This window comes from Coenobita brevimanus, chromosome 75 (genome assembly GCF_032717465.1).
Source record: "Coenobita brevimanus isolate Jiangsu-jjx chromosome 75, ASM3271746v2, whole genome shotgun sequence".
Classification (NCBI taxonomy): Eukaryota; Metazoa; Arthropoda; class Malacostraca; order Decapoda; family Coenobitidae; genus Coenobita; species Coenobita brevimanus.
Window position 1 is genome coordinate 26,231,463 of NC_137028.1, and position 9,227 is coordinate 26,240,689.

Sequence of the window (9,227 nt, forward strand, 5' to 3'; positions counted from 1 at the left end):
TCTGTTGGCCATACCACGTTGCGTACACCGCTTCCCGTCCGATCAGCGAAGTTAAGCAACGTTGGGTCTGGTTAGTACTTGGATGGGTGACCGCCTGGGAACACCAGATGCTGTTGGCATCCCTACATGTCAAGTGGGGTTGGTGGAGGATTAGTGCCCCTCCCTGTAAAACAATTAGCTCTAAGCCCTTGGCCACCCCGTCTGGGATACATGGCGTCTGGCAATGAATGAATGAATAATATATCATGCATTCACTGAGTATTATCTGGTATTTCATTTTATCAGGGCTGACTTAGATAAATTTACTCTTGCTAATTTCGTGTTAATAGAGGCTATTGCAGTTAACCATATATTTAACCTGTTTTTTGCCATTACATTATCCTTATGAGTCCTGAATGTTTTGTTGTTAGTTTGAGCATTAAACTTTAACTTGTAATTTTACTTCTTTTGTTTTGAACCTGGAACTTTACGGGACAGTAGTGATTTTTTAGTATTCTCACTTAAAGTGTACATTATCTTTCTCTGTTCCGTAACAATATATATATATATATATATATTAATATATATATATTATATATATATATATATATATATATATATATATATATATATAAGGGGAAAAAGAAGCGTGTGGTAATCATAGGGGCATTTGTCTTCTTAGTATAATAGGAAAAGTGTATGGTAGGATACTTATAGACAGAGTTAGAGAAAGAACAGAGAAATTAGTTGGAGAAGAACAGGGAGGCTTTAGGAAGGGAAGAGGTTGTGTAGATCAGATATTCATTCTTAGATCTTTAGTGGAAAAGTTTCTAGAGAAGGGAAAGAAGTTGTATGCGGCTTTCATGGATTTGGAGAAAGCATATGACAGGGTGGATAGACAAGGATTGTGGAAAGTGTTAAGAATATATGGAGTAGATGGGAAGTTGTTGAATGCTGTGAAGAGTATGTACGATGGTGCGAAGACTGCAGTGCGTGTGGATGGTGAACTAAGTGAATTTTTCTCTTTGAAAGTTGGTTTGAAACAGGGATGTGTCATGTCTCCATGGTTGTTCAATCTGTACATGGATGGGGTAATAAAAGAGGTACAAGGTAGGGTAGTGGATGTTGGAGTGGCCCTGGTGAGAGAGGATAGTGTTTGAAAACTCCCTGTACTGTTGTTTGCAGATGATACTGTGTTGTTGAGTGAAGAAGAAGGGGAGCTGCAAGGCTTGGTGGATGAGTTTGAGAGAGTGTGTAAGAAACGGAACCTAAAGGTGAATGTAGGGAAGAGTAAAGTGATGGTCTTTGAGAGAGGTGAAGTTAGTGAATGTACAGCGAGGTTGGATGGTGAGGAATTGGAAAATGTGAGTACGTTTAAGTATTTGGGTAGTGTGATGAGTAAGGATGGAGGTTTGGAGGGTAAAGTGCTTGAAAGGGTACAGCAGGGAAGAAAGGTTGCTGGTTCTTTGAAAGCAGTGATAAGAAACAGGGAAGTGAGCATGGAAGTGAAAAAGTTACTACATGACTGTATTGTGATACCAACTCTAACGTACGGAAGTGAAGCTTGGACATTGTTGGAAGGACACAAGTCAAGAGTGAGAGCAGTGGAAATGAGTTATTTAAGAGGAGCCTGTGGAGTCACGTGGAGAGACAGGCTGACGAATGAGGATATAAGGGAACGTTGTGGTGTGGATGTGGATGTGATAGGAAGCGTTATGAGGAATACACTGAGGTGGTTTGGCCATGTGGAGAGGATGGAGGGTGAAAGACTGACGAAGAGAGTGTATATGAGTGAGGTGGAGGGGGAAAGAGGGAGGGGGAGGCCGAGGATGAGATGGAGGGATATGGTGGAGAGGTATATGAGAGAGGGGTGTGTGAGTTGGGAGCAGGGCAGTGAAATGGCGGGGGACAGGGCGACTTGGAGGCGATTTGTTTGTGGCCACCCCAAACGGGATTGAGGCGTCTGGCAATATATATATATATATATATATATATATATATATATATATATATATATATATATATATATATACATATATAAATGGGATTAAGTTTCAGATAACGTCTGCCAAGGAAAAGGGAAAAGTAAGGAATATGATAGTGGAAGAAGTATTCAACTGCATGGTCTGTGAAAGTTTTGAAACGTTCATTGATTCAACGTTCCAGCCACTGAAATCTTGGCTTCACCTCATAGTTACACCTCTCCTCATGTAGTTTAGCCTGACGACTGTCAGGTAAGAAGAAGCGGGTACCTAATCCTTGTCACGCATTTCTTCTGTACAAAACTCTTCCAGCTTTTTATCTTGTCAGTTTCCAAGCCTTGTCGCTCTCCATACCTTTCTCTCACATTCATTTACCATATATATCCACATCCTTCCTGGTCAAGCATGCTTCATCCTACCTTACATCCCACTCACCCGTTCACCACCTTATTTATACCAACTCTCTTCAAATACCCATACCACCTATTCATACTCTCTTCAGCTCTGTTGTCCACGGACTTCCTAACTCTACATATTTCATGAGTCGCATTATTTCTCATTCAGTCCACTCTTCGCACTCTACATACGATTTTCAAGAACCTTATTTCTACTGTTCTAACTCTTGACTTTTCCTTCCATATCACACCAGAGTTTCTTATCCATTACGTTAAATGTGAGTACTCTCACTCTTTCATACAATCCTCCTGAAGCTGCCACGCCCAGACCTCTCTTTTGTGTCATCGCTTTCATAGCAAAAACCTCACTCCATCCCTGTGGCACTATACTTTCAACGAGTACTTCCTTTACACACTCACTTCTCTTTTGTATCATTCCAAGTTGGTACTTAAACTCTCTCTCAGTAATACAGATCTTTCTGTTTCCATCCAACAGAACACCTTCATCTCATCTATGTTTACTTTGAGGGCACAATCGTCACAGTCATCAACAAAGCATTGTATCTGTCTGTACGGTTCCTGTTTATTATAGACTAGCATCACAGCATAATTTGCCTACAACACTTTAAACACACCTCTCTTCATCATTCTTTGTTATCCTCGATACCCCCTTCATTAGTCGAAATCTTATCTCTCCCATAACCCTATCTTTACAAATACTGAACAATCACTGGGGACACCATACATCCTTGTCTAATCTCAGCACTGATGTTAAAAAAAAATTAATTTGTCACACACACACACACACACACACACACACACATATATATATATATATATATATATATATATATATATATATATATATATATATATATATATATATATATATATATATATATATATATATAAGAAAATGTTCTGGAATGAGGTAGCGAGAGTTAGACAGGATGGCAATGAAGTTAGCAGGGGAGTGAAAAATAAAAATGGTAGATTGCTAATGGAGAAGGGAGAAAAAGTGAGCAGATGGAGAGAACACTTTCAGAAATTGTTGAACACAGAGAATGAAAGTAATGCGAGTATAAGTGGCTGGGGAATGGCTGGAAGAAGGAGGGATGTGAGAAGAGAGGAAGAAATCAGTAGGATGGATTTTTTTTTTTTTTTTTTTAAGAGAACAGAGGAAGGAAAAACAAATGAATAACAAAAATAATCCATATACCAGATTACTGGTGTCCTCTGTTCACAAATATCTGCAACAGTTAGACTTGAACAGCTGTGGGTTAAAGTTTGGAGGGAAACAACTCTGAGGAAGCGAGTTCCAGAGAGATGCAGTTTGAGGAATGAAAGAATTCTGATAGGCAGAAGTTCTGCAATATGGCTGAGTGACATTCCAGTCATGAGCGCTACCAGATGCCCACGTAGCACGAGGGAAGGCATGGAGAGGTGGCACCATGGACGCAACTTCGTCTGAGCATTTGCCATAAAAATGTCTGTAAAATAATGCAAGGGAGGCAACATTCCTTCTTACTTGTAGGGGAGGTACTTTATTTGTAATGGCAGGGTTGTTAATAATTCTAACAGCTTTGTTCTGAATTTCGTCTAGCTGTTTTAATGCAACCTCTCCAAATCCATTCCACAAGGGTGAGCAATATTCAAGTTGAGAGCGCACACGACTCTTGTAAATTATAGCTAACTGCTAGTCAGTGAAGAAGTTACGGACTCTGTACAATAATCCAAGTTTCTTTGAGGCGGTTTTAGCAAGTGATCTAACATGAGAGGTCCGGCGGAGGGCATTGTTAAGTGAGACGCCGAGAATTTCAATACTTTTGGAGATGGGAATATTAGTAGCACTGAAGGTAATGTACGAATCTTGCAATATCTGTCTGTTAGTATATTGTATATATTTTGTTTTACTAGCATGAAATGAGACAAAGGTGTTTTGTCCCCATTCACTGATCGTAGTTAGGTCTTGATTTATGGAGATGGCTGTACTGAGTTGAGAGGTAGAGATATTAGACTTTGTAAATGGGTGTCTGAGTGTGAATGAACTATGTAGTGTTGAGTCATCTGCATATGAGTGGATGGGATTGTGGGTGACAGATAAGAGATCACCAACATGAACTAGGAACATGGTTGGCCCCAGAACAGATCCCTGCCGCACGTCGGAGCTAATTGAGTGGAAATTGGAATATACATCACCTACTGCCACTCCCATCTTCCTGTCACTTAGAAATGAGGAAATCAAAGGAACAAAAGACGCTAGACCGCAGCAAGGGAGCCCGGACAACAGGGAACAGTGCCACACTCTGTCGAAAGCCCTAGAAATACCAAGGGCCATTACATGAGTTTCTCCATGGAGGCCAACGGACTGCTGGATGGTATGAGTCAGGAGATTATGTCAACGGTGGATCCCTAGTGGCAAAAACCACATTGTCCATCACTAATTAATTTGTTGGATTCAAGATGTTTAACAATGTGCTTATTAATTAAAGTTTCAAATACCTTACCAAGAGAAGATGTGACAGCTATTGGTTTGTAATCAGAGGGGTCAGAGGAACCTCCCTCCGGAACTGGGTGCATACCGGTCTCCCTCAACGAACCTGGGAACGAAGAAGTACGCATGCACAGTCTGAACAACTTAGCTAGAGCAGAGGCAAGTTCAGTGGAACACTCTCCCAAAACAACTGGCGGAATTCCGTCTGGGCCTGGAGCTTTGTTGGTGGATAAATTGTCTAGGATGGAAGTTGTGGAAGCAATGAAGAAAGTCAAAATGGGAAAGGCCCCAGGAATTGATGGAGTATATGGTGAAATGCTGCAGCATGGGGGAGAGATAGTAGTAGAATGGATGTGGAAGATGTGCAGATTGGCCTTGGAGGAAGTTAGAGTCTTGGATGTTTGGAAGTCAGGTATAGTATTCCCTTGTACAAAGGAAAAGGGGGAAAAGAAGTGTGTGGTAATCACTGGGGCATTTGCCTTCTTAGTGTACAGTAATAGGAAAAGTATATCGTAGCATACTTATTGACAGAGTTAGGGTAATAACAGAGGAATTAGTTGGAGAAGAACAGGGAGGTTTTAGGAAGAGAAGAGGTTGTGTAGATCAGATATTCATTCTTAGATCTATACTGGAAAAGTTTCTAGAGAAGGGAAAGAAGTTATATGCAGCCTTCATGGCTTTGGAGAAAGCATATGACAGGGTAGATAGACAAGGATTGTGGAAAGTATTAAGAATATATGGAGTAGATGGGAAGTTGTTGAATGCTGTGAAGAGTATGTATGAGGATGCTAAGGCCGCAGTGCGTGTGGATAGTGAGCTGAGTGAATTTTTCTATTTGAAGGTTGGATTGAAACAGGGATGTGTCATGTTTTCACGGTTGTTCAATCTGTATATGGATAGGGTTATTAGAGAGATACAAGGTAGGGCAGTGGTTGTTGGAGTGGCCCTAATGAGAGAGGGCAGTGTCTGGAAACTCCCTGTACTGTTGTTTGCAGATGATACTGTATTGTTAAGTGAAGACGAAGGGGAGCTACAAGGCTTGATTGACGAGTTTGGGAGAGTGTGTAAGAAACGGAATCTAAAGGTGAACGTAAAGAATAGTAAAGTTATGGTCTTCGAGGGAAGTGAAGTCACTGAAGTGAAGTCACTGAATATATATATATATATATATATATATATATATATATATATATATATATATATATATATATATATATATATATATTGCCAGACTCAAGTTTTAACAATATCCATCTTAATCCAGTATCATCTTGAGACATCCTTGGGGTTTCATTATCTCGGGATTTATCGTGGAAAGATCATATTATCCGTCTTGTAGAATCTGTTTCCAAGAGATTAGGCGTGGTAAGCCGACTCAATGCTTTTTTTACCCCTGCTTTCTGACCTTATGCAAGGGTTTTATTCGCCCCTGTGTAGAGTACAACTCTCATGTGTGGAGAGGCTCCCCAAATACAGCTCTTCTCAACAAGGTGGAGTCAAAGGCTTTTCGTCTCATGATCTCTTTTGCTCTCTTCAACCTTTGTCTCTTCACTGCACTGTTGCATCTTTGTCTCTTTTCCGTTGCTACTTCAATTGTCACTGCTCCTCTGAACTGTTTACTTGCATCCCTCCAGTATTACAGTGGGCGTGAAGCACCCATCTAGCAACAAACTATCATCCATTTTCTGTCCAGTTCTCTAATGCAAGAGTTAACCGATACTCCCAGTCATTCATGTATGCAACAGATCAACTCTGGAACTGCCACACTCTGTCTGTATTTCCTACTGTCCAGGTATCTCAAAATGAACGGATTTTGAGTTTGGCTCTCTGTTATCCAGTTTTTGTTTTTTCTTGGGCTCCTGGCCTTTCGTTACATGTTTCCTGCATTGAAAAAAAAAAAAATAATGCCCCGGTGAATAAAGAATGAGAGCTCGTTGAGCTGAAAGGCTGACCTGAGTAAAATCTGTAATTAATTGGAGTCAGCATTCAGAAGTACAAGGTAGGGTAGTGGATGTTGGAGTGGCCCTGGTGAGAGAGGATAGTGTTTGGAAACTCCCTGTACTGTTGTTTGCAGATGATACTGTGTTGTTGAGTGAAGTCGAAGGGGAGCTGCAAGGCTTGGTGGATGAGTTTGGGAGAGTGTGTAAGAAACGGAATCTAAAGGTGAATGTAGGGAAGAGTAAAGTGATGGTCTTTGAGAGAGGTGAAGTCACGTGAATGTACAGCGAGGTTGGATGGTGAGGAATTGGGAAAATGTGAGTACGTTTAAGTACTTGGGTAGTGTAATGAGTAAGGATGGAGGTTTGGAGGGTGAAGTGCTTGAAAGGGTACAGCAGGGAAGAAAGGTTGCTGGTTCTTTGAAAGCAGTGATAAGAAACAGGGAAGTGAGCATGGAAGTGAAAAAGTTACTACATGACAGTATTTTGATACCAACTCTAACGTATGGAAGTGAAGCTTGGACGTTGTTGGAAGGACACAAGTCAAGAGTGAGAGCAGTGGAAATGAGTTATTTAAGAGGAGCCTGTGGAGTCACATGGAGAGACAGGCTGACGAATGAGGATATAAAGGAGCGTTGTGGTGTGGATGTGGATGTGATAGGAAGCGTTATGAGGAACACACTGAGGTGGTTTGGCCATGTGGAGAGGATGGAGGGTGAGAGACTGACGAAGAGAGTGTATGTGAGTGAGGTGGAGGGGGGAAGAGGGAGGGGGAGGCCGAGGATGAGATGGAGGGATGGGGTGGAGAGGTATAAGAGAGAGGGGATGTGAGTTGGGAGCAGGGCAGTGAAATGGCGGGGGACAGGGTGACGTGGAGGCGATTTGTTTGTGGCCACCCCAAACGGGATTAAGACGTCTGGCAATGATAGATAGATACAGGGTTGCCACATCGTATGATGAAATACTACATGAACAGGTAATAAACACACTTATATACCGTATAAAGATTAAGAATGAATATTTATATAGTTTTGTAGTGATTGGTAGATCATTCGGCCATCACAAGTGAGTCCTCTCGATTATATACTGTACATTGAAATGGAAACTTACTAACGTGTACCTTACCAAACTACACTGTATTGCATGAAGCTAGCTAAACCTCGGTTTGTTGAGGAGCTGATTGAGAACGAGCCTGCTTCCAAGACCTCTTCTTAACACTTTTTTTGGACAAAACACTTTTATTACAAAAAGCCAACACACACACAATGGGCAAACGAATAGGTAGGCACAAGGATACCAGAAAGAAGACGGGTTGTGTTAGGAAGGGAGCGAGGCATCAAAGAAGGAAGGAAGTTCAACGTCATTGTGATAGGAAAGGAACTTTCTATGATCTGAGGCAACAGAGAGGTTTTTAAAGGAGACAATAAAAAAGGGGGGTCAGTGGACGAAATTCGTCTGACAGGTTAGCTGCAGATGCAATGTGTTGACGACTCGGAAGTGTCATGAGGGGGCTACTCAGTATTTCACACTGGGCAAAGGCTGAGTAAAAACCCAATGCTCGAACATAAGAAGGGCGCTAATGGCACATGAGGGCCATGTCTATGTCATATGGGAAACAGGAAAGGTTCACTGTCTTTAAATGGGCATGAAATGCTGAACAAAGTTGGGTGGGAGTGAACTGGCAAAATACTAAGCACCTTGAAATGATTACTAGGAAGAAGGGAAACCTCATATGAAGTCTCATCTGCCGGGACAAATGCAAAAACAAAAGCCGGACAAACATAGAGGTGTAGGTAAAACGTTTTACATTTAGACAGAATAAAAATATTAGAAATAGCACCATGACTTATAATTAAAGACTACATAATTCAGGCTGATGAGCTACAACAAACAAGGATCCATAAACCAGAAAGGGTAAGAGAATAAACGCCACACACTGAACTGGGAGGAAGATTTCAGTGGAATGTGTCCTCGAATATTTTGATGAGTGACGGTAACTTTAAGCAGTGAACAATAAAATTCGACACGTTATTGGTCAAAGAGTAAACCATGCCTAACAATAGCAGTTTCTAGAGCATTAGTAAGACGATACACTGTTAGTAGTTTGAAACCAACACCACCGAGACCCGCATCCATGAGGTCACTTATGATCACACTGATAAGGTTGGTTACTAAGACAATTAACTTTTCGGCGGCCAGTAAATATTCCGAAAAATGAGTAAACTCTCGATGGTTGGAAGTCATTAACAATTCGTGATAGATGAATGGTTGTATCAGTATTACTGTTAATGGAATCAAACAAAATGCCTATGGTATAATAATTGTGGGTGATCATTCTTTGGTGGGTTTTTGCGCTAGGGTTAATTCATGCATGTGTGTATTTAGTTCAGAAACACCACTAGCCATGGCCATACCAAAGAGATGCTTAGAAGCGATCTTT

At 41.1% G+C, this 9,227-nt stretch overlaps 1 non-coding gene across 1 annotated transcript; it reads left to right on the forward strand.

The window, feature by feature from the left end:
• Nucleotides 1–119, forward strand: LOC145408133 (5S ribosomal RNA). The gene has a single exon (XR_013898879.1). It is a non-coding gene; the product is annotated as a 5S ribosomal RNA (ribosomal RNA).
• The last annotated feature ends 9,108 nt before the right edge of the window (nucleotides 120–9,227 follow it).